Source organism: Tubulanus polymorphus, chromosome 7 (assembly GCF_964204645.1).
Source record: "Tubulanus polymorphus chromosome 7, tnTubPoly1.2, whole genome shotgun sequence".
Taxonomy (NCBI): domain Eukaryota; kingdom Metazoa; phylum Nemertea; class Palaeonemertea; order Tubulaniformes; family Tubulanidae; genus Tubulanus; species Tubulanus polymorphus.
In genome coordinates this window covers 18,816,819-18,840,116 of record NC_134031.1, presented here as the reverse complement: position 1 = coordinate 18,840,116, position 23,298 = coordinate 18,816,819, and the positions used below count along the sequence as shown (strand labels likewise).

The following is a 23,298-nucleotide window of genomic DNA, read 5'->3' as shown; positions in this document are numbered from 1 at the left end:
CTTCGCATTTTCAATTACGGTGATCAAACGGTAGAGAAAGTAGAGAAAACCGGTCCTCGAGGAAAGGAAAAACCGATGCCTCCATTCTAAAGATTAAGAATTCGCGCGTTCCCTTGTAAACAGAAAAAATATACGCTGATTTTTAGCGACGAGCAATTTAGATATTAAAGCAGTAAGATATAAACCCACGCTGCCGGCATATTGGTTTTAATAACACGGAAAACATCATCGTCGTCGTGGGATGGAAAATAGAGTCGCCGGAGGTGAGTTTAATGTACAAACTGCGTGGATACATTCCTGTTAGAATACTGAAGCGTGTTGCGTGAATTCGTAAAGAAAAATACGAGCTTTTGATTCCGGTGACGACAATGGTGGCTTTTAGCGAGCGTCGCTACTGCGAGTAAAAAAAAAAAACCGTCTGCAAATCCGTTTTGATAAGGTCAGAGAATTTATGATAACTTTTGATACAATGGTGTGTTGAGTCTAAGACCCTGTTGCTCGTGATCAGAGAATTTCAATGATTTAGATATGTCTTAAAGTACATTTAAAAAGGTGTTGCCAGAGTTGCATAGTCATGACCTGTCAAAAAGTGATTTCACATCTTTACACTAGTCTAAAACGTTTTTTTAAGAATGATAGGATGTTATGTTTAAGAATGATAGTCACACGCAGAGGTATAGAAACTATTTGCCGTGAATTAACGCGGACACGTTTTTTTCAAAGTAATATTTATTCGTGTTTCTGGTGTCAGAAATTCAGTAAAACATGACATCTTATTCGTGTTTAGATGTTGTTCGCGGCTGAGGTAGTACTCAACACAGATTAGCGATATAAGTTTATCCGCCTTATGTTCATAGAACCAGCAGGATTGGGCTGAAAACATCTGGATGACTGGGCAGAAAAAAACACAAGTCTTATCATCAAATAATTGAGTCATCATTTTGCCGATAAATATCACAGGTGCGTCGATGGGGTATGGGAACTCTTGGCGCGCGCGAATCTTTGTAGTCTATAGGATTTGTGTAATCTGAATGATGACTACTCGCTGAGAATCTATTAAGTTAAGTTGTAGAATGAAGTGGTGCCTTTTCCCACTTGTAAAATCTCACCCCCGTTCAGTGGTTGAGTCAGATTTTCGTACATCTTCGTATTTTTGATTCGTGTGTTTTAAACAAATCCGTCTAAAGATTTGTTTTTCTGTCTGTCTTCGTTGTTTCTGTTGTTTTTACGCGGATTAGATTCTCGTAATTCGAAACGGAAAAATCGGCGTGAAAACTTCGTTGGTTGGCGTTGATTTTGATTCGAACTTCGTAGGATTTTGTTCTCGAGAAAAAATTGCGGCCTAGCGATTCTATTCTCTGTCTAGACTTCCCACCAGGTCCTTATGATGCAAATCAATGTCCAGTTTCTGTATGTAATTCACTGTTACGATGAACCGCAGAGAACTACGAAAAACCATGACGAAAATAGCGACACAATTGATATGAGACCCACGTTAAATCAACGCGTTACAATATCGATGGTTCCCTCTGGATATATACGTGGTTTCCCGTCTAAATAAATGACGTCAACGGAGGAGTTCCCCGTTCACTGAATGACGTCAAGGCGCGTTCATAATTTCCAGTCGAGCTCGCATCGGTAATCCACCGGTCAGCCCGGCCGTCCTGGACTATCGCTATATAGGCCGGCTTTAGATATAGAAGTCCGTGGTCAACCACACCGTAAAATACAATTTATTTTTGACTTCGATTCAAGAATTTTGGAGTTGACAGGTGCTTGTTAAATTAATGCCCAATTAATAAATCTATCATTTTTTGTGGAAAGTGAAGCCAAGCTTTCATAGATATGAATATGGTTTGAAATCGATTGGGGACCCAGGGTTGGGTAGGAAGGGTAGAGATACCTGTCCGGGCCCCGGGGTGTGGTAGGGGGTAGGGTAGAGATACCTGTTCGAGTCCCCCGGGGTGTGGCCGGGGTGCGGTAGATATAACTGTTCTATGAAGAAGCAGTCAGCGTTCACCTGATGATGACTCACTCGCAGTTTGCGTCGTCGTCACTTTAACAGTTATAATTAAAGCTTAATTAAAACTTTCGTCGCTGCCGCTCAATTCCTTTGAGGATCTAAGTCTTCACTGATTAGCCTTATATATCTGATATACTGAATCTTCATCGTTTACCTCCGTTCTCACATCTTGCTGTTAATTAATTACCTCAACTATAATAATTACTGATATTCACAGCGCATACAATAAACCCGATATATACAGAGAATTGAATTAATTAAATCTATATGGTTGAATACAGCTTCATCCCTTCTTCTACTCAATACCCCATTAACTCTCATCCCCCTCACAGCCCCTCTTTCTCCCTCATTTTTCAATAAAACTGCCCTCAACTCTTCCTCTTAAATTGTCTCATTTTCTCTCTACTAACTTCATCTTTATCCTTTTCTCCACTCATCTTTACTTTCCCTATCGGCTCCCTATACTTCTTTCATTCCAGTCATCTCTGCCTCTCGTTTCCAACCCTCTCGTCCCCTCAGTCCCTCCCCTCATCTCGTCTCCACCCTCTTTCTCTGGGGATTGCGATCACTTCATTTCCAGGTAGTTGACTCCGGGTAGGTTTTAATCAAGGTGTTAATTATAACACTCAGCTCTAAACAGACTATTCTTACAGGGAATTAGTTCTGATGTTCAGTTCACCGGAAAATCAGAGTCGAGTGGAGAGTCTTAGAGAGAATCACCCGACTGACTCCTACAGGAGCCGACCTGTAAAACTCATCTCTATTTACTATCACACCAGTAATAACCTCAGTTTATGTCTCATTTTAGTAGAGAATTTCAATCGAAGATTTAAATTGGCTTTGTTTATAAACTCAGCGTAGAAGATGCTGAACGATTATAAACTGTTTCTCTGACGATGATATTCAGCTTACTTTCAAAACCGTTAGATTCATATCAGTGATTCCGATTCTATGTTTCCTATATTTCTGTCACTCGTCAATTGAATATCATTCGTAATAATTAGTTTCAGTCTTATTTCATATAAATACTAATATGATATCGAATCTAATATCACAGTGTTCTATGCCTTAAGAGATGAAATGTTGGCAGATGAGTGTTCGGTTGTGGAATCATTCAACATTTGAATGTGTGTTTTATTAATTCGAGAGCATTTGAATTGATCCCAATTCTGAATATTTCCTGGTTTTTATCGTCGTCGATTTTTCGGTTTCTTTCCCGCGGTCAAAAAAATCTAAAAATAATTCCGTATCCTAAACTCCAGACGATTTCCGAAAATAGCCGCCGTATTCTCGACGTCTGATTGGTCGAGAACGGCGATGACGTCGCCATGTTTACGCTACTCCGAGCGGTGTTGCTATTTATGGAGTTGGAACTATATTTCGACGCTGGTTTGCGCCTATTTTTAGCCCGGAATTCGTCTATTTATGGTAGCGATATTGACTGCAGGAAATTCGAGCATGTTTGACGCGGGCGAAACAATATTTCCGTTTTTACGAACGACGTCATTTGCGAAGTCTTTGAAGTTTCAAATACGTCAAATCGTTTTATCGATAATAAATGATAACGTCATTTTGTTATGTCATTGAAACAGTCGCGTCGTGGGAGCGGTTGTATCAGTCGTAGTTCGTTGGATTTAAAGCGAATTAAGACAAATTAATCGTCATTACTGATATTGAATCGTGGACAGCGCGTGTGACGGTCAAACTGTTCCGTAACAAATAATAATTTGTTGTTTTGGTAACAAAAGGTGTTTGTTTGAGATATAAAGTTCCTCATCTTTGGATGATAAGTAAAGGGAAGGTATGTCTCTTGTTGTGCGTGTTTATTACACATGTGTCCAGTAGGATTACGTTTTCTGTGATATACTAGTAATCTCCCCTAGTCCTCGTATAGTTACAGCGAGTTGACTTCATGAATACCGTTGTTTTCGTGCGATGGATCTGATGATATTCGATGTCTCCGTGGTTTATGTTAGTTGTAAAGCCATCATTTTTTATCTGGACCCAATTCTACTGTTCCGAATTAAGACTTTCCTCCATGAGAATGAATTAATCTCAACTCAACTTAACTCAATGCCGTGGAACTGTATCCTGTCTTAAATAATGATTATCTTTCCTATATTCCATTATTGATTCCTATCATCTCTCCTCCTCTCTCCTGTTCCACTTTCTCCTTCCCCACTCATCTTTTCTCCTTTTCCTTCCTCCTCCCCCACCCTTCGCCTGTCGACTGAACCGTTAAATGAACTAGCGTACTGCAGGTTACTGAACCAGTCTAAAGTATTACTCAACACTTTCAGTCGAGATCTTTATATCTATACGTATATATTTTGTTAATGAACGGATCTACGGGAGGAAGTTGAAAGAAATATCGTGAAATAAAACGTTGACAAATTGAAGTTCGAAAAATAACTTAAAACCTTAAAGGCCCAGAATCGCACACTCTCGCATTCATACCCCATAATGACCAACTGGATCTAAATATAGAATATTAATGCTGACTATTTTGGTTCTTGATGTCGTTAAGACCTGTATGATAAAACAGATTACTTTCAGTTACATATCGTGTCAACATGCTTGTGTATATTATTGGGTGTGGTAATATATTCTACTGGTTTTGAACTCAAAGGCATTTTTCACTACGTTTTGACGTTGTACATTATGTACTGTATATTTTGTTTATTGTATCATTACAGATATTGGAATATAATACAGTAATTTACCGGAGGGGATATTGTCACTGTTCGATTGCTGTCTGTTAAAGCCAAGCTGTAAAATTGACTCGTACAAGGTTTTTGGTTGATTACAAGTAAAGGTAAGAATATTCCATTCCTCGACGAGGAGACATTTTAAAGAAATTGTGAAATGAGTTTGTTGTTAGATCACCCGTTTAACGAAATGAACGATCGCCACTTTTGAAAAAAAGTCGTCGCAATTCGGAGAGCTATGATGAGCTTCTGGGAAAAGCGGACCACTGTAGTCAGGGTGAGGATTTTTCTGCTCACCCGACCAATCCTCACCGTTCTCGTGGAATGTGGATTCGGTGATGTGAGGGGAACTGCTGCTATCATGATCTTCAGCGGAGTCGAGTGTTCCAGAGGTAGTTTCGATATCCGAGGGGTTGCCTGCGCGGTGAGGATCACCCTACTTTCACTATCCTCACGCGACCGAATCGACACGCGACCACACACAAATCAAACGACGTCGAATCGTGCCGAACTGCGGCTTTTTAATCGCTATAAACAGAGCGTCGATGACAAACGTGAACGATTATGTGAAGGTTGATGACACGGTGGATGGTTTATTGGGCCCGGGAGACGAGTGAATAGTTGTGTCTCAGTCACGGCTGAAACAGATAGTTAGTTACACACTGTGATTTATAACAGGATTGTCGTAAACATGGGTGGGGCGGTTTTACTTTTGATTAATCCTTTCGCGCTAATCATTTTACCGGATGTGACACGACGACTGCGCCGCGAAGCCGCCGTAAAAAATAATCACTAAACAATCGTATCATATTGTATCCTGTATGCATCGGCTGGTTTACTGGTTGGTTACTGATGACGGCGGGCTGGTTGACTGACTGGTTACTCGCTGGCTGCTACTGGTTCGATGGCTGATGGCTGGATTGCTGGGCCCGCTGACTGACCGAGCGGCTTGGCGACTGTCTAGTTAGCTGGTTGACTCTTGGATAGCTAATTATCAGAGTAGCTAACTTACTGGCTGGTTGACTAGTTGACCGGTGAGCGGGTGGATAGCTGACTTGGGCCGAGTGGCTGGCTGACTAATGAGCTGGCTGGCTGGATGGTTGACTAGCCAATCTGCTTGCTGACTTGCCGAGCGGCTGGCTGACTGGCTAGTTTAAGGCTGGCGGCTTGGCGGCTAGTTTGCTGGCTCGCTGAGCAGCTGCTGGCTGACTGGCTTAACCTGGCTGCTTGGCGGCTGGTTTGCTGGCTCGCTGAGTGGCTAAGTGTCAAACTAGATAAGAAAATAAATCCTCGCTCCATTCTCCCGAGAGATAAACCTTTGGGGTTTAATTAAACGGCCGGCCATATGAATCAGAGAATGGAATCTGCAATAATTCGAAATATATCAATAGTGACTTAAGATCTGATTATAGCAGATTGGATGTCAGTGCCGCTGAGGTTCCTTCAACACTGCATGTTAAACACGTCTTTATTACAAGCGCGACTTTATATAACATTTCCAAGAAGTTCGATCCGTTAGGAGGACTGAAAAGACCTCGAATACGTCAACAGTCGTCGAATCCCTATCATTCTCGTGGTCCGGTGATGAACTTTGACCATACCGCAGATATATCATTGAGTTGATTAGCGTCGGCGCTGCCAATCGATCAGAGGACAGCTTCTCTCTCGGCTGCGACCGAACTGTGAGCTTGTGTCCGTTTATGCGTTTGATTAAATACATCCCCGGGACGAATATGCCACATGCAAGGCCAGCCACGGAAATAACGAACACTGTAAACTTACCACCGAACACTGTACACTGAGCAATATCACATGATATTGACCTTGATAATGTTTAAGGTCGTTGCGTTGTGTTGAAAAAAGCAACCCTATTTCGAGTGGCAGAGGAAATGCACACGATTCAGTATTCGGTTACCTTGGAAGACTAATCCATCAGAGCTCAGGAAATTGTTTAAAAAATCAGAACAAGATTCGTCGTCGACCTTAGGAGAAGGAATCATTACTTTCTGGGTTGTGTGGAGATTGTTATACGGCTAACGAGTAATAATGGAAGAAGAACTCGCCCACGCTGACCCGCAAATATTCTACCTCCAGATTGTGTCTGTTATCGAGATCATAAACAGAGTATATATTTCATTCACTCCACGGAGTCAGATTTCAATCTGAGTGATTGAGATACTGCGGTGCGCGGTGTGCGGTGCGCGGTATGCGGTGTGCGGTGTGGTTGAGATGGTTGTACATGCAGTTATTAGCGAAAGTGATACCTGTTTATAGTCATGTAATTTCCGTTGTTTTGTTAACGTTATGAAACTCGTCATTAACGAGATTGCATTAGATAGTGCTGCCACCTTTTGAGCGGCCTGAGCACCCTAAGTACCTTGTAGTAATCTGAGGACGAGCTAGAAGATTTTATCAAGATCTCAAAATTTCTGCGAAAAGCTTCTTTTGAAAGACCATTTGACTAGCGAGCTATAGGTTCGTCCTTAAAAGCAGTTTATCGTGTATTGTGCCGTTAGCCGCTGGGTGAAGATTCATTGTGTAAATAGAAACCATATTTATTCCTGTCATCGACGACAAAAAAAATCCTCTCTCGGGTAAACGAATATATGTCGCGTATATATGGTAAAACAACCGTTCACAAAACACGGGTCTGATGACGGAATTAAGCCGTGATGGATATAATAATAGAGGTTTGATCCTCTTACTCGACGCGCGGTGAAACTTCGACTCGATATCCTCAACATTGATTAATATCATTAACAGCTTAATGGACAGCTGAAACCATATAATAGCAGTGCGCTGCCAGTGAATTACTGACGACAAATTCTCAAACACCAAATCATATGTTCTATTTTGATGACTGTTCAGAGAGGGAAGGGACACTCAGAGAATGGCGGCGATTGATTCCTCGTCGAATGAATTTAAATGTCGAGACGGCCATCGAAGCCCACTAATGTTTTTTTTTTTCGAGAATACGTATTGATGGACAAACACAATACGAGAGATCCGTGAAGTTTTATGTAAATCCCTCAGATGAGGTTCGAGTGATAATACAATAATAATGAATAATAAACGTAATAAGTTAACTCTAAAGTCAAATCTTAACTCAGGAAATATTCAATTGGGTCCAGATTATTCTTTGTACAGCAAGTCTTTAGTGCTGTTTGACAAATGAACTATGACACACGTCACGTGTTAGCCCTGGATGGTGCATCATTATTGCTAGTTAGTAAAATTTTTGATTACATGGGGCTAATGACCGTGCCCGCCTTACTTCCCCAGAGCTTTGACAGAAATTCCCTAAACAGAACAGACACAAAGGGGTTCACGGTGTACCTTAGGCTTGACTAGCACGGCAAAGGTTGCGGCCACAGTTGTTTAGACACTGCAGCATCCCTACACCCCCCTCGGAGTGGCAGTACTTTATCTGCCATATTAGTTCTTACATTAGAAAACCGTTTCATCTCGTTCTGTCCGTTCTTTTAAGTATCTGTTTTCTCCCCAGTGTCATTTCTCGGTTCAGACGGACAAAGAATTCGAGACCGATTTTCTACGTCGCCGTCTAAAGCTTATCGATCGATCGGCTGGCGCTCGAGACGAAAAGAAAAACTTCTCGACAACTTTAACCGAAACGAGGATTTAAACTTTAACCGTCACTCGACTGCGATGTTTGTCAGTTGAACATCGCTGAATTTACCGTCGGAATAATGTCGACAATTTCTCTCATTGTAAACACACACGCACACAGCGCGGTTAATCCTCTTACCGGAGCAGTCCGCGTTGTGTCTATACGATGCAGTACAGGGCGATCAGAGCTTTGGGGTAAAATATCTAAGAAACCTTGTAAGAGCTCGCAGTGACTGTGTTATATGGCGTGCACGAGATGCAGGAATTTAATTGAAAGATAATCCGGCGTCGTTCTCGCGGTGAAAGTAAAAGATTGTCTTCATCGTCGACGTCGAATTAATTTGCTCTAAATTTTTTTTAGATACGTAACACAATAAGTCAATTTCGCTGGAAAGAAACTTATACATTTCGTGCATTCGGTCATATATTCCTGAGTGCAATTGGTTCGTTTCGTTAAGAAAAAAGTGCCGACAAGAAAAATTTGCATTCGGAAACACACGCGCATAGTGTAAACGGACCAACTTTTAACTATAGTGTGAACGCTTGGTCCGTAATGAATCGGAACGGACTAAGTTTATAGTTTTAAGTTTTTTGAATAACACGGGAACATTCTTCCTCTGAGGTCGCGGAGAACTGCTGGGTGACCGGTATCAGTGACTGCGCGCTCGCAAACATCTTATCTCTTCGAACACACGCCCCCGAGGCGATAGCGACGTCCAGCCACCACGAGGTTATATAATATAGCCTAACTAATGAGCTATTAATACATAACGCAGGTGGTAAATTCATTATTTTCACCGCGCGATGTTGTGGACGTGTGGAGGTAGTCTCGGTCGCGCCATATTTGTTCTTGTCAGTTGCCGGAAATTATGAACCCGCTATAAACGGTTGTCTATGATAGACAATAGTCTCGTGTCAGCGATCAGAGGTGATGAATTACCGAGGTATTTCGTTAGGTGATCATTTAGCCGGGAAATTATAAATCAGTCGCCTTTTGTCAGCCGCTGATAGTCCAAATAAGAGCTCCCCAATTTTTACCCCTTTGCAGCCAATTTTGTTTATAAAAAAAATAACGAATCATTGAAATCTCAAAAAACCTCCCTCGAGCCGGATTTGAACCAGCGACCTAAGGATATCCACCAGTGTCAACTCTACAGTCCTCCGCTCTACCAACTGAGCTATCGAGGGCGCATACAATCTCCGCTGCTTTTGACAAAGTTGTAGATTGTCTTTTTTCGGCGTTGCTTCACTTCTGATTGACGGTCAGAAAGGGCATCTCAGTTCTCGTGTGTTTCTATTAACCCATTGAAACAAGTACTTCATCCACTTCGAATGCACAGTTCGACTTGAAAGCAAGAGATCATGATGAAGCACGTTGGAGGTTGACAGTTTGAAAGCAGGCTGGGGGCTGTTGTTTAGTATCGGGGGGTTGGGGTGGGGTTCGCACGGGTCGCGTACAGTATTTGATCCTGCGCACTAATGCTAAATGCATCATTTCCGGTGTGTAAAGCGGAAATAGCAGGTATCGTCGCCCAACACGTGATCAGCCTACGCGACGTACTGTTTACACACACAGACACACAGAAGAACAGACGGATTTACACGGTCCACGCTTTTACCGGACGATGCTCGAAGATTACTAATTACCGCCGTGCACCGTGCTATCAACCCATTATCCATTTTCCAGCATTCGCATCTGAGATGCTTTGATGTGTTGCGGTGTTTTGTTTGAAGTGGGCTCCTCACGTTTAATTCGATCTTACGCGACATTCAAAGAAAGGTCGATAGACTCGCCACTTCTAAAAATAGATCATTTTCGTTAAAGATTGACTAAAACCGGAGTTTGCGACCGTATGATGTGATCAATGATGGATTAATTCCTATATTTCGTAAAACCATTGCTTTAGTAAATCAAACAATATGCGCTTCCTTTACAATAGAATTTAAAGTTAATCGCCCCACTAATTTGTAAGAATGGTCTTGAGACTGGTTTTGTGAATCTAAAAGAAAGGTAAAAAATGTCCCTCGAGCCGGATTTGAACCAGCGACCTAAGGATGTCTACTTGTCACATTACTCTACAGTCCTCCGCTCTACCAACTGAGCTATCGAGGGCACATGTGTCATCTGGTGCTTTTGACAATTTCATAGATTGTCTTTTGCGGTGTGAAAAGGCAAAGAATTCATCCAATTTGTAGCAAACTCCCCAAATTAACCTAACCCTAAACCCTACCCTACCCTAACCCTACCCTAAACCCTCTTGATACTAACCCTTCTGATCTTATCGATTGAAAAAGCCGCCATTTTGTGTACGACTCGGTTATAGGATCTAACATTTACCGTTGATTGAATGCATATTTTCTCAAAGCTAAATAGATCTATCTTTAAAATAAGTCTCTTACGATTCAGGTATAGTGATAGCTGGAGGGCATAATTATATAGGGCTAATTAGAATATCTCTAAATTGTTAAATTGTGTCAGAGACAAGGGAAGATAAAACACGTATATTCACAGTAATTACAAATATCATATCGACCCCGCTTTCATCATTCACACTGATTCTAGAATATTCAAAATGAGATAATTCAAATGAGAAACTCACGAATCGATACAGGAAAATTACGTATAACTTATATATAACAACAAAGGTTGAATTAAAGAATTGTGAATATACAGAATTGATTATTTTCAGCTCGTGTTTAAGGTATGAAAGATATATGGAAATTTCTAGAATTCTAATCAACGATTAATAAGGTTCTTTGTTCTCGGTCTTATACACCGTGATCGGTATCATCGTAAATAGTTTTATCAGTTCGATGCTGGTATTTCACTCTTGTTTACAATCATTCGGCGTAAACTGTTTATCTGATTGCGGGTAGACTATAATTACAGCCGGTTTCAGCACCAGTTTCAATCGACGGTACTGTTACAGGATCGAGAAAACTACCCAACCAATAACTATACTAAAACCACAACAACAACAAAGTTATATTCGAATCCTGATCATCGTTGGCGTCGAGGCCATTTCTCGCACCGATGACCAGCTGTAGATTTGACTCACGTCGAAGATGGTGATTCATTTGTTGATTCTTCACTTCTCGAAGCTTGATTAGACTTGAGTAAACACGAGCAAGGCCTCTCTAATCACCGGTCAGTTATTAACAAATATAGATCATTTTAGTGTAGAAAGTATGTATATGAAGTATCCACTATCGATATTGAAGAGATAAATAATGTTAAGATTTTATAATGTCCTTCAATTCTTGCATCGCCATCGGACGTCTACATAGAATTATGGACCCTGTTCCACTGCTAAAATGAATTTGACTATTTTTGAAAACGAACTGGTTTATTTTTTCATTTTTTAATCGGGATGATTTTCCCTGAGTTATCATAACTGATTCCTAAGTTATTCAATGTGTCCTTTGTAAACCCACCAGTTCCACCTACCGGGAACGAATAAACAGGGGGGTTCGATTTTCTTATGTCAGGAAGATGTAATGCGGTTGGATTTTGAAACTGACCTAAATGTAAGTCACAATTATGGAAATGGGCTCTGAACATTGAAACGATCATCGCTAAAAAAACACCTGTTGTGACTGTAATAATAGAATGACAGCTGTGGACTGTGTCTCATATACCGGGATCTCCACCTGACCGAACGGGAAGATTTATTTACAAGAGACTCCATTATGATACATGACGCAGCGATCGAATTGACTTCGAATCAAACGGCTGTCTCCGAGATGCCTTGCACATTGGGAATTGATATTCGGGCGAATAAATTTCTCCAACTTTCCAAAGAAACGATTTTTATAATATTGCGAATATAGTGAGAAACCACCGAAAATTACCGAAATAAGCTATCATACAAACCTCTTAACCTATCATGACTTGCTTGAGTTTTAACCATTAAGTTGACTAGTAAAGCGATAGGTTTTACTGAATCTGCTTTTTTGTAGATTTCCTACAACATTTTCAAGCATCTTAAACAAATCTTGAATTACATATACTATTTTCTGAATGCCCTTGAAGGCCTCAAGGTCACCCGGTGACGAATTAAGTCGGATTATGACTCATCGTCTGATAACCTAAAGAGGTTTTGTCATCGATTTTATCAGTTATACTTGTAAATATTTTGCTGTTCACCCGTATCCGTTATTGATAACATTTCCCCCCTTGAATAACCGCATTCCTTTGTCTCAAGTATATCTACTTACAGCGGATTACAACAACTCTATATCGAACTTGTTTTGCTTTTTATATTCATCCATTGTTCTAGGAATTAGAACGATCTTATAAACACGATAGCATCATTTCAATATGTGTGTTGACAATTAGGTTTAATCTAAATTTGAGTTGATATGAATTCGGAAGTGCTCCTTCGAACTATGCCTCTTTGTCGGCTTTCGAGAATCAATTCATTCTTGATGAAGACTTCTGAATTTAAATCAATGCCCGCGATGCTGTCGGTTAGATTTAGAATTATTGCGAACTGAAGCATTATTTCCATCTTCGGAACATTCTGGAAATTGTATATGATCAAAAGTTTCTTTGTGATGAAACTTTCAATAGACTCGAGTCGCGCTGTAAAATGCGATCGATTGCCTCCGGGTCTAGTTTTCGTATTCGTCCAGTAATCATCATTACATAGAAATGAATATTGATAGAGGAGAAATGAAAAAGACGATACGAGGAGAGAATTAGGGAGCGGTCCGACGAGAGAAGGGAGTGGAGTGGTGACAGCGGGGGGGGGGGGGGGTAATACCGGGATCGAAACCGGGACTCGTATAAAGAAAGAAAGCATACTGATCAGTAGACCAACAGAACTAGTCAGTACTAGGAGCAGTGACTATACGACTTACGCAACTTTCATCTGTGCGTAACAAAGATAGTGAATTAAAATCATATGTATTCAATCGTATATATGTTTTTATTTGATGCAAAGAAAGGGTGTGAGGAGATGTGGTGATAAATAGAAGACTTCACTTCACTAGAGTGAGGCGAGTAGCGAGCTAGTTAGTATTGCACAATTCTCTTTTGTCAATTAAAGACGCAACGAGAATCGAAGAAACAAAAATAAGCTGCACGTACGTGTTTTCATCTGATTAAACTGTAGCCTCGGGGCCCGTTCTCTCTCTAGCTCTCTCCTCTCGATGTGAGAAACACTGTGAAGCCTGAGTCTCCCTATCTGTAGCCTCTCACTCCGTTAGTGACGCTCAATATAAAATTACCTTTGTTAGTAATTTCTGCGACTTAACAGATTCAATTTTCGCGATACGAAGAATGTGGGTCAATTCTTACACGTTCCCCTCCCTCTCTCCCTCTCTCCCTCTCTCCCTCTCTCCCTCTCTCCCTCTCTCCCTCTCTCCCTCTCTCCTTCCCTCCCTCTCTCCCTCCCTCCATCTCTCCCTCCCTCCCTCTCTCCCTCTCTCCCTCTTTCCCTCTCTCCCTCTCTCCCTCTCTCCCTCTCTCCTTCCCTCCCTCTCTCCCTCCCTCCATCTCTCCCTCCCTCCCTCTCTCCCTCTCTCCCTCTTTCCCTCTCTCCCTCTCTCCCTCTCTCCCTCTCTCCTTCCCTCCCTCTCTCCCTCCCTCCCTCTCTCCCTCTCTCCCTCTTTCCCTCTCTCCCTCTCTCCCTCTCTCCCTCTCTCCCTCTCTCCCTCTCTCCCTCTCTCCCTCTCTCCCTCTCTCCCTCTCTCCTTCCCTCCCTCTCTCCCTCCCTCCATCTCTCCCTCCCTCCCTCTCTCCCTCTCTCCCTCTTTCCCTCTCTCCCTCTCTCCCTCTCTCCGTCTCTCCCTCTCTCCGTCTCTCTCTTCCTCTGTCCCTCTCTCTCTCCGTCTCCCTCTCCCTCTTTCCCTCTCTCTCTCTCTCTCTCTTGCTCTATCTCTCTTCGAGAGGAAAAAATGATGATTAGCAAGTTTTTTCCTGTTTGTTAAGGCATTGTACTTGCTTGCGACATTGAGGCGTCTTCTACGTCGCAGTCGCTGTCAGGCAAGTTAATACCAATTGCAACCGATACAACATCGAATTTTTACGACGGTTTCGTTGAAACTTGAAGTTTAGATATTTTTAATGTTACACTTAAAGGAATAGGCCTGTCAAAAACAAGGGGTCCTTCGAACAAAAAAGATAAATGAGGAATGAAGGATGAAGTTTTTGTACAACTCAATGAAAAGATTGTATAATGTAAATACATGATATAATATTTCGACAATCGACATAAAACTATCGGTCATACGATATCCATATATCAGTCAAACCGCGTTAAGACACTGATAAATCATGGGTTCTTCGCGTACTGAAACGAACAAAGGCACTTTAAACACGAGATCGTTTAATGCGAGGAAATATTGTTTAATGGGCGCGACGTTTACGACGGAGCCTGGCGAATAGTTTTCCGGGGTATTACCCCCGCACACCAATCACCTGCATCGATTTTCAATCAACTCACTCCCCGAGGCCTGATCTCCGCGGGCAGACGTACCCCCGAGTGTGATGTATCGTCCACTGTGTGGGTGCGTTCAGGCATCGATGTCTAAAGTGCCGCGTCTAGGCGGCTTCATTTTCAATTAAACAACACTGTGACGTTGCTTGTAATAAACGTTTACGTCCCGTCAGTTTGGTCACAGATTTGCCGACATACCTCAAGAACCTTCGAAGAACTTTGAAGTAGTGATATCGCCTTCGGGTCACATACAATTTGTAATCAAGACAACGCGACACAACAGCTGCGCAGCCGTGATCATAGAACTATTTCTAATTTTATGCCCACTTTAGTTTCACTAAAACCATTAAATCGTCTTTTTCGATCGGTGTTTAAGAGTTTAATTCCATTCAACGACAGACAAAAGGTGAATTCTGATTACTGAATACTCAAACAATGCAAGACCTAAATATTTAGAACGTAATCAATGTAAGGCATTTGGGGCCCAATTTCGGTTTACAAACCCGTGACTGACTTTATCTAAGTGCTTGAAATCTATTCGTGAACAAATCGCGTTGACAAAATATATTTAATATCTCATTGAAATTCAAATAAAAGGGCCACAAATAGAAATTGAAAAGATCACGTATTGATTTAACCGGGGAAAGTGTCAGATATCAGAAGAAAGAGTCAACATTTCATCTTTGAAAATGCATCCATTTCCACTCGAATTCTTAATGGATTGTTTTGTTTCATACAAATGAAATTCTGAATTGTAGTTTGAGCTAAAAAGCATCCCCATTTCCGGCCACGCGCAATTCATTAGTTTTATTAATTCTAGAATTTCAGAACCGCGCGCGCGCGCCCGTGACGGCATTATACTCTCCCGCGACTTGTAATTCGACTTCCGGTTCCGCCCGATACAGAACGCGCCGGAAATGAGCCCTCAGTTCAAAAGGCTTCGGCAGGTTCCCGATTGACGGGTGCCCGCGCGCTTAGCGTAATATTTCCTGAATTTAATCAATATAAACAAAAATGAAAATTTAATTTGCTTCATTAAGAAAAGTGTACATTATAAGAAAATAACTTACTGAGAATGAATACTGGAAAGACAGAAGCCTGTTCAAATGGTTTCCGGTTCAGGTTGAATCTTAAAAATGAAGTCATTATTAAAAGTTCATTTGAAATGTTATGTTTTGACTACTTTTGAAATTCTGGGTCCCAGTTGCACACAGCCGTGACATAAGTGTCGTAAGGATAATAAATACTGTCTTAAGTTGTTAAATTGGCTTAAGAACTGCAATGGTCCGAAACTGGTCTGAAACCTAAGCCATGACGTGCGACACTGAATTAGCATCTTCATCTGAAGTGAATTCGATTTCCTTCAATTCTATTTATGTAAAAAAAGGTTTATTTTCTCATTTGCTGCGGCGGCGGCGCGGAAAGGCGATTAGTAAGAGAAGACTTATAGTTCAACTAGATTAGTAGCGGTCGTGTATTAATTATAGAGGACGAATCGGAACCGGAGTCGAAATCTACTCAAATAGTTAATTATAACAGAACTATAGCCCGCGCTGTTTACTACAACAGCTAGCAGCAGTAATTATAAACACAACGAGTCTAGTGTCTGCTGGATATTGTCATCGGATCAGAGGCAAGAAGATGTTAGTCCCTTGTTCCCCGGTGCTCTTTCTTCTTTCTTTAACAAATAACTGGAGATATCCGATCGGTTTGAATCGCTAATTAAAACGGCACTGTCGAATCAGTACCGAGGCGGACACTGCCGTAAGCTGCTTCTGTTGTGTTGTATTGTGTTTTTTTTCTCGCTCGTTTCTGAAGGAAGACCCGCGATCACTGCTACGAGCACGATCGGCTAATTAAAACACCGCCCAATTCGATTTAGGCGGGGTAGGTCTACGCGCAAGAATGGCGCGAAGACACGATTTGTGCTAAGACGGTAAACGAGACCGATGCGTGCTTTGTTTCAGACGCGGCGAATGGCCGACGGCGGGTAGTCATAAGTGCTCGAACCGGCGGGGTGCCCATCGGCGACTTACCCGCACAATAGATGCGGGAATGTTTAGAGTATAATAGTGAGCTTTCGATCCTATTGTTATCAGGTGATTAAATTCTTTCGTCCTTTCAGCGTGTCTTCATGTACCTGGATCCTGTGAATCAGTAATAGTACTGATGCGTTTTCGGAGGATCTGGAAACATCTGGTTCTAATTTGGTCATCGCTTTAATACGTCGTATTAAATTCATCATAATTCTGATGATCATTACCATACTCAATACTGACTCACTGAGAATCGGTCCCATGGGTTGAATTGTTTCTCTCTCATTCGGGTTTTCCCGTTTTTCACTTACCAGGGACGCATCTAGAGTCTGATTCAGGGAAGGTGCAGCCCAAAATTGGGCATATCATGATTTAATCATCTAATCTGGCACCCCGAAAGAAGGCTTAAAGGGATCTGCTTATGTCGGCATTTGTTAGGTCAACAGCTTTAGGTTCTCCCACTAAGCTTGCACCTAACACGTGAGGTCAAATTGATCAGTTGATTAATTTAAGTTAATTGGTTTTTCTATCAATCAATCTATCTTTATTTCAATGCATGAGTTGAAACGAAAAGATCAAAAGTGACCAGTCACATTTCAGAATTGAAGTAACGCCGACGAAGTCGAACACACTTGCCAGGTTTCACGGCTTGGTCCAAAACAAAATATCAAACAAATCTCCTGAAAGATGTTTGAGAAGCGAGCGCGATATCTGATCTAGACATGCATTTCTGTAATTAAAGCATCAAAGATGATGAAATAAAACATGGACACCGAACGGATTTAGATCGAAACCAGGAGAGATTCATTATATTTCGCCTTCAAAGACCGGGATGTTGCCGCCGGGTATGTGAGGAGGGGAGCAGATACCACGGGCGATGTAGCTAATAAGCACATGTTACTCGAGAAGGGGGATACTTACTACTGTCCAGGGGATCAGTGTCACTCTCTTTTCAGAAGGACATTTTCTCTCATTATCTTTTCTTTGTCATTCCTTCCCGAAAGAAGAAAACTCCAACCAATTAAGCTAGATTTGCCGATAACGATGGCACAGTAGTTAAATGTCCTCCTGTACGTGCATCTATATACTATAAAACGTTTTATACCATATATGTATACATATATAGATATATATATAATCTTCATCGTTTCATCGTGTTATCATAAAACTTTTTATTTTAGAAACCTGTAAAATTAGTGTTTTAATCTGCTTCTCTCTTATCTGTTTTAATAATGTGAAGTGCAATGATTATGTTTTATAGAAATGCGCTTTATAAGTAATTAAATTATTATTATTATTATTATTATTATTATTATTATTATTATTATTATTTTGCTAAGTGAAAGAAAATGAAGGTATTTATTTTTTGATTGCTCTCCGCTTGTTTGAAGTTTCGGAGTTTCTTATATCGGCTCTTCTGTGTCCGAGTGATATAGAGCGGGTTAATAGTAGAAGACGTGTTACTGATGCTATAAATGATGCGCTAACAACTTTGTCGTAGAAGTGATAAGTAGCTTCAAACAAGGTGTTATTAATGCAGGTGGATTCATATACTCATATGTACTGCACTCACATTCGAGTGGTTATGTCGCCATTTTCCTTGAGGTTTATGAATTGCAGTTCTACAGTTGTGAGTGGAAGTTTGACTGTAGAGTCAGGCTAACTAAATGAAGACGATCTGATTCTAGTTCAAGAGTCGATTCTTACCCTGAACCCAATCCCAGAGCTATTGGTTAAATTTGACTATACAATTTTAAGTTCATTTTCAATTTTGTTTTAGCTTTAGCGGGTCTGGTTCCTGGTGGTCAAAGAACTGCTTCATCGAATATTTCTTGTTTTTGTCTTTTGAAAATTTCAATTCACTTAAATACATGTAACTATATATAGTCTAATGTAAATTGTGGTTCATTATAGCGCACAAAACCTGCTGGTCTCAAGAGCGCCCCCTGCCGGGTACCCAGCTGTCCATCGACCACTGTCCTTTTCGTGCGGTCAGTAGGTGGTCACTGTGCGACCATTAAATCAAATATTTCTCACACATGTTTACTAGAATTACCCCGGTTTAAAATCTAATTGCTTTGTTTACCAGTCCATACTGTTTGTAGGTCTGTTCGCAAGTGAATATCTAGGTCGCAAATTAGTAAAACTTGTCTCTTAATGTTCAGGTGTTTGACGCATATTTCCAAGAAAGATGTGCGGATCCGTCCTTTTGACCTTTGGCATCGAGAAAGTGATTATCCTCTTGTCTCCGGAGCCGAGGGGGGATACTCTATCTGAGATAACGGATTGGCGTCGTTTCTTTGGATCGCAATAACTTCTTTATCCGATTGTAAAAATGCCATTGTTTTATGCGATATTTTACTACGGGTTTTCGGGGTCTTGGCATCAAATTATACGATCATAACATACAATTCTCTGTGGATAGTTAACAACAAGACATTGATTCATATTTCACAGACATGTAATGACTTCCTTTATGACCGGATACTGGACATCGTACATCATACAACATATTAACATCAGCAGCAGCGTCAGCAGCACCAGCAGCAGCAGCAGCAGCAGCAGCGGCAGCAGCAGCAGCGGCGGTGACGGATGATATCAAATCGGATCAGATGATAATCCATACACGGCAGTTATATCTAATAACATACAGTCATGATCCCCGCTGAGGACTGACTGACTGACTTTTACTTACTTACTTACCTGCTAGAAGATTATCTTTGATCGAACTTTGATTTTACCTTTAGACATACAGCTATAAAGATTATTATTGTAATCGATAGTTAATTATGGCTGTGAATTGAAGGTTATGTGTAGAATGTGACTTCTAACCCGCTTTGGCCGCCACCTTTTTTCGTAGGTCGAGAGCGGGGTTATCGTGTGGGACAATAATAACTGTCTCGACACAGATTTACTGTCGCAACTCGAATTGACCACAACAACAGCTCTGTAAGCAGTTTAAGTGAGTAGATTGAATTTTTAGATTTCAGAATCAAAGATTACTTTAAAGTTTAATACGTTATAAATCCAACAATAAGAATCATTGAGCTAGCAGTTTATTCCACGTTTCGAACATATCCTAATATCATAGTCATATTCAGGAAATCTTCGTCCCTGAAAATCCGATGTCCTTTAGATGACTTTGAGGATATAGTTTCAGGGCAACATTGTTTACTTTTTTCATTTTTAGTGTGCGGGGATCTTATATAATCGTCGGTGATTTCGATGGAATAATACGTCGTAATCAATAATATTACTAAAATGTCAATGAATTACAGTCTGTAGCAAGCGAGAAATTGAAATTCATAAACTCGGAAATAAGGCGGAAGTGTAGAAAGGTGCTGCCATCTGTATCACGAGTGAAAAAGCCGATTTTTTAAAAGCGGCTCCGTTGGGCCCTACTCGCGAGTAAAGGCGGCTTTCTATGAATTTCTTCCTCGGGTAGATCGAAAATGAAGGATTTTTCCTATCGTGTAAGTTATCTACGAGTTTGAAGTCTCTACAATCAAAGGAACTCTGTGCGGACTGATGACTGATAGAGGTGTGGTCAGTGTATTAAACTACACTTTGATCAGCTTATCGAGAAACGACATCAGTTATCTTCAGCGCTAATTAATCTCAGTTGAATTACAACTTCAGATTTTAGTTTAAATCCGCGATGAGTTCACATATCAAATGATATGTATGATATGCCGGCAACTGGCTGTTACTAAAATGGGAGGAAGTAGAATATGAAATCAAATAGATTATATCCTTGGTAACATTGATGGAAATACTAAGTTGCTACCGAATACCGACTTTGTATATTCTCTCACGCCTTAATTCACGTGACAATTTTCCGTTTTCACGACCAGGAAAGGTTTCTTCACATATACATGATATACTATTTCAAAGAGTACCTGCTTTTTTATGGATATATATGTGTAGAGTTTATCAGTATCGATAATAACAAAATTACACGTATTTTTGATAATCAGAATTACTAGTGAATCGATGATAGGTATTTTAGCAATAACCACCGCACTGACTTAGAGTCAGTGCTCACTCCGTCTCTATTCCGAGTCCTTTATACTTCAACATAACAGACAACATCAAAAAATCAGTCGAGTTATTTCTATACACATTGATTGCCGTCGCTTTGTAGCGAACGTCGACAGCAGGTTTTATATTTAGAATTCCCCGGGCTGTCTAAACTGTCCGCAGATATCAGACCTCACAGCCGTACTTCTGTATTCCTTGTTTCTCATTTAGCCAGAAAATGAAAATGCTGATTTGATTTGTTCTGAGACCTATATACTTATGTACGGTGCTAATGAAGGTCTTACTCTTATATACTGATTAAATTCAGTCATTGTAGATTGGCCATAGACCAAAGATTAGGCTGGTTTTTATCCAAGCCTTGACTCTGCGACTGGGCTCTGAGGTAAAGGGTCAGTCAGTACCGGGTTGTAACTGATTATTCGTCGGTAGAATTCTACGAGGAAGGTTTCCTGGTAAGAAAAAGCGTTGTCTAATGACAAATCTCATATTAACGGCTCACTTATTTCCATCCGATCTGTCATCGGCGCATGACGTCATGGATGCTTTGTTTTAACCGGTGTGTGAGTGTGTGTGAACTGTCCAGAATGATGGACACAATGCTGATAATAACAGCGCAGACGTGAATCCATTGTTCTAAAAAACTTTATCTAATCAACCGTGACATTTGTTTTTTAGTCTTCTGAACTCGTCCACTTTGTCTGACGTGTTGTTTCCGTTTTCAGCGTCTGTCGGCAGAGAATTCAGTAAGATAAGAATATCCTACTCTGAATTTTGATGTTGTTTTTATTTTGTGTTCATTGAGAATAGACCGTCGTAACTAACTAATTATAATTTTACTGAATCTTTGAAGTCATTGAGAATGAGAAGGCCGTCGTAACTAACTAATCATAACTTTACTGAATCTTGGAAGTCATTGAGAATGAGCAGGTCGTAATTAGTTAACTAATCACGATTCTACTGAATTATCGAGGTACGAATAAGAAAGTTATCATAATTTTTCTTTGACAAGACCTTGGAGAAACCTTTGACAATATTTATATACGCCATTGTTTAAGAACTTGAGAACATATATAGCGCACGAGCAAATGACGAGACCTCGTTAAATTTGACTCTGAGTTAGAAATAGTTCATTTCCGATCTCAAGGCTCGAAACCTCATCAGAAAACGCGGAACCGGCTCCGAATTTCCGCAGTTTGACTTTCGAGTTGAAAAATCAGTTCATTGATTCACAGTCAAATCCGAACAAAAAACACCAGTGAATCTATTGTTTGCTGAACAGAGGTAATGTACATATCGACCGATCGGGCAGATACAAGAGATCCCCATCTCAGATCGAGTAGAGCAAATGATTTTGAATTACACTTAGAAATTCTAATGATGTAATCGAATAGTTACGTAATGATACTTCACCCTGAGGAGGTGATTTCTTCTATTATCCGCCGCCGCTGCTGCTGTCTCTATTCGCTGTATTCTACTCCACCACCCGTCGGAAAAAATCGAGCACGGAAAATCGCTTTAGCAATATTGACTAAATAAACCCACGACGATATCGTAATAGTTACGTAACTTTCGATTTCGAGTTCCTTTGTTTTCGAATGAAGAAATCGACTTTAGAAAAATTGAAATCAATTGCATTCGGCTTCTCGAAACGAACAACACCTTCCTGCGAACTGACTCACGCAAACTTCCACTAAACTAACGCATATCGCAGCGGAATCATCAATTTTATCGGCGGCCATTTTTTTTCTGTTTTAATAAGGCGAGTTTTTATACCGGTAGTTTTGGTATCATTGAGTTGCGAGTGAAAGAAAACCTACGGAGCAAAATTCATTCGTCGTCTCCTCTGCCTCTTTGAGCCATCCATCATCTTTGCGGGTTTTTACCAACCTGATTCATTGAAAACGTCAAAAGAGTAAAATTGATCGTTTCAATATTGAAATGGCGGCGTGTGTGGTGTTGGCTAGGTAGTAGCGGTTATAGTGGTTCTCGGCGCGCAACGCGTCATCTTTGAATATTCAACTCCATATCCCTGAATAACATCAACTACTGCGCACATTCCTGGGACCGATTCCACGACTAAGTGTACACAGCGTTTCATTTCATTCAAATCTTAAAACTCGCAGATGTGTCCTCGGACTCGAGAGATTCTTTCGTTTGATTTGTTTTGATTTGGTGTCCCTTACGAACCCAACACCTGCCGGGAGCGAAAAATGGGTTTCATTTTGAAATCGGAAATCGAAGTACAGATATATATATATAGTTGTGTGATCGGCGGTCGAGTTTACAGAATCTACTCTTTGTATTTTCCATAGTAGTCAAATATATCTGTAAAATACGGGATCTGGATCCAGTTTTACAAAAAAAGATTAACCCTTAAATGGATTTTGATAAATTGAATTTAATGAAGAAATCAGATAGAT

The 23,298-nt window shown here is 40.7% G+C and overlaps 1 protein-coding gene and 2 non-coding genes across 4 annotated transcripts in view; 1 reads left to right on the top strand and 2 right to left on the bottom strand.

Annotated features, from left to right (window-relative positions):
* The first annotated feature begins 4,756 nt into the window (after window positions 1-4,756).
* LOC141908027 (discoidin domain-containing receptor 2-like) overlaps window positions 4,757-23,298 on the top strand; it is a 94,184-nt gene continuing 75,642 nt past the window's right edge. Inside the window, exon 1 of one of the 2 annotated variants that reach the window (XM_074797806.1) lies at window positions 4,757-4,838. The gene's annotated coding sequence lies outside the window, so the exon portion shown is untranslated. The remainder of the gene's footprint in view (window positions 4,839-23,298) is intronic. The other variant, XM_074797807.1, reaches the window with a different exon arrangement.
* Window positions 9,457-9,546, bottom strand: Trnay-gua (transfer RNA tyrosine (anticodon GUA)). Its single transcript is given in 2 exon segments — window positions 9,457-9,492; window positions 9,510-9,546. It is a non-coding gene; the product is annotated as a tRNA-Tyr (tRNA).
* On the bottom strand, window positions 10,380-10,471 carry Trnay-gua (transfer RNA tyrosine (anticodon GUA)). The gene is given in 2 exon segments: window positions 10,380-10,415; window positions 10,435-10,471. It is a non-coding gene; the product is annotated as a tRNA-Tyr (tRNA).